The sequence below is a fragment of the Pteropus alecto genome, unplaced genomic scaffold (genome assembly GCF_000325575.1).
Source record: "Pteropus alecto unplaced genomic scaffold, ASM32557v1 scaffold16, whole genome shotgun sequence".
Lineage (NCBI taxonomy): Eukaryota > Metazoa > Chordata > Mammalia > Chiroptera > Pteropodidae > Pteropus > Pteropus alecto.
The window spans coordinates 6,043,477-6,046,903 of NW_006438867.1; positions in this window are offsets into that span (position 1 = coordinate 6,043,477).

Here is a 3,427-nt window from a genome sequence, read left to right on the forward strand (position 1 = left end):
TAAAACAAAACGTGTTTATTAACTTCCAATATTTAGTCTTAACAACAACAACAAAAAATTCTAAAGAGAAGCTGATTCTACTTCCTAAATAAAATCATTTATTTTCCTTTCTAGATGCTATTAAAATTTTTGCTATATTTTTGATATGAAAAGTTTTTTTTATCCTGGAAAATATAGGCAGTGAGTTCCTTGACGTTGGTCCTGGTGATTATTTTTTGCATCTGACTTTGAAAGCAAATGTGACAAAAGCAAAAATAAACAAGTGGGACTATATCAAACTAAAAACTTCTGCATAGCAAAGGAACCCATCAGCATAATGAAACGGCAATCTACTGAATGGGAGAAAATGTTTACAACTCATGTATCTGATAAAAGCTTCATATCCAAAATGCACAAAGACCTCGTGTAACTCAGTAGCAAAAACACAAAAACCTCACAATCTGCTTAGGCAGAAGATCTGAATAGACATTTTTCCAAAGAAAGCGTACAGATGGTCAATGGGTCCATGTTGCTCAACAGCATTGATCAGCAGGGATGCAAATCAAAACAATAATGACGTATCATCTCACACCTGTCAGAATAACTTATCAAAAAGATAAGAAACGGTAATGTTAGCGAGGACATGGAGAAAAGGGAAGTCTCATGCTCTGCTGGTGGGACTGTAAATTGGTGCAGCCGCTATGGAAAGAAGCATGGAGCTGTTCCTCCAAAAATTAAAAATAGAACTACCATATGACCCAGCAATTCCACTTCTGGGTATTTGTCTGAAGAAAACAAAAACACTATCTCAAAAGGATATCTGCACATCCACGTTCATTGCAGCATTATTTACAACAGCCAGGATGTGAAAACAAACTAAGTGTCCATCGATGGACTGATGGAAAAAGATGTATACAACCAAATACTACTCAGCCATAAAAAAGTGACATCTTGCCATTTGAGACAAAATGGATGGACCTGGAGGGTACTATGCTGAGTGAAATAACTCAGGCAGAAAAAGACAAATACTGTATGATCTCACTTATATGTGGAATTCAAAAAAAAAAAAAAACAACTCAGATACAGAGAACAGATTAGTGGTGGATTAGGGGTGAAATGGGTGAATGGGTGAAGGGTCAAAAAGCACAAATTTCCAGTTATAAATTAATAAGTCGTCGGAATATAATGTACAGCATGGAGACTATAGTTAATAATACTGTATTGCATATCTGAAAGTTGCTAAAGAGTAAATCTTCAAAGTCTTTATCACAAGAGAAAAAAGTTATTTATAACTGTATGGTGACAGATGTTAGACTTACTCGTGATCATTTTACAATACATAAAAATATTGAATCATGAGGTTGTATACCTCAAACAATTATAATGTTACATGTCAATTAAATAAGTAATACTATAAAAATAATTCATTATGATCTTTCCTCCTCCCTCTCAGCCAGGCTGCAGCCCAGCCAGTCGGGGAGCTGGGGTGGCTGATGTCGGGGAGGGGACGTCAAGAGGCCCTGGGCTACTTTTGCTCACTTCTCTGCTCCTCCCTCTCCCACTGCATGGCTCTGTAGCCTCATGAGCGCTATAATTCTTCTTTTAAAATGGCAAAATTTTAAGTAGATATCCACGTCTTTCTTCAGTGAAGAGAAATTTTTAAATTTTTTTGTGCTGTTGCATTTCTTCCTCTGTCAGGTCTATTTACTTTCTCTTAACTTCCATTATTTACTTATTTAATCTTCAGACCCTTTCATTTAAGTTTTCCTTTCTCCCTGAATTACTATGTCTTTTTTTTTTTTTTTACTTTCATGTTATGAGAAGAATTATCCTCTTACTCAGTTTTACATGATTACATGGATTTTTTTTTTCCTTTTTATTTAAGCACTGCTATAACCTGGACTCCTCGCTCGCTCAAAGATTTTAGGCCTCTCTTCTGGTCTGTTAAATTTTATTTCCATCAGATATGCATAAACGAAAGCTGCTAGTTCTCAAATCATCCCTCATGCTAGATAACACAACATAAATTTGAATAAATTGTCTTGTGATATTAGTAGCAAATAATAATAATAATAATAATAAAACAAGAACAAGAAAATAATTTTTAAGTAAAAACATCCAATAGAGAGAAAGTCTGGAACGAGATGAGATGAATAAATAAAAAAAAAAGATGGTGGACAGAAGTAAAGGAAGAAAAGTTACTGGAAAAAGAAAGTGAAGAGAAACTGTAAAATGACACAAAACAAGAACGAGTAGGAAAGCGATGGTAAAAGGTGAAAAAAAAGTCTGCTGATGTCCAAAGGAGAAGGAAGGAAATGAAGAGAGTTGAGAAAATGAGCAAAGACATATATAACACTAGCATGCCTTTAAAAAGGAACTTTGTTAAAGCAATTTTTAAATTATATTAAAATTGATTAACTTAAGATTTAGTAAAATCTAATAATGGCACAAGACCACGGCAATGATTTTAACCACTCTAAAATAAGGTTTTGAAATCTGAGTAATGGATAGATGTTTCTCCTACAAAAAATTCAAGGCTAATGTTCAGTGAAAGATGGATAAAAATGTAGAAAGATAACAGAAAAATGAATATATTATTATACTGAATACATAATTATCTAGAAATAATATATCTTGTCAACTTGCGATTATTAATTTTAAACTCTGAAGCACACTGAATATATTGAAAGAATAATACACAAATGGTGTTAGGGACATAAAGACTCCGCCGTGTTTCTGAATATATCTGACTGCTTCCAAGATATTTATATACTGGAAGAATCTAAACCATTAACTTTTATTATCACATAATGAGAATGATTTAAATAAAATAAAGGAAAACAGAAGAGATCTATAGAAAGGGAAGGGCACACTCCAAAGAAATTTCAAAGTCTATCACTCTGTAATAAATGATCTTAGAGACCATCTCCCATGAGATTAGAAGGAAAAAATAGATATGAAATACTTGAAAATGAAAATGATCTGTAGCACCAAATGTTACTCTGGCTAAAGAATGCATTTTGAGGAGAAACTGAAAATGTTTATTACACCAGAAAACCCAGATCCAACAAGTGAACAAAAGACAAAAGTGACCGTGTAGGCATCGCACAAAAACACTGGTTACTAACGATGGGCTATCGGAACTCTGAAATGAATTTCCATTGTATTGCTCACTAATTTCATTAATGATAAATAAAAAGAAATATTTCAAGATAACTCAAATTTAACTTTAAAAATTAAGAATGTATAAAAATCATCTGGAATATCTTGTCATCTTTGGTGGGTACAAGAATGTTTTTGAGCATCCTTCTTAATGTATTTGTTGCACCAATAAAATACCAAGTTAAATAGTATTTAACTTGAAAGTAAGTTCTGTCCCTCTACATCATGATTTATAATGTGATATGCAGAATTAACAAGAAAATCATGCAGAATATACACATAGCCA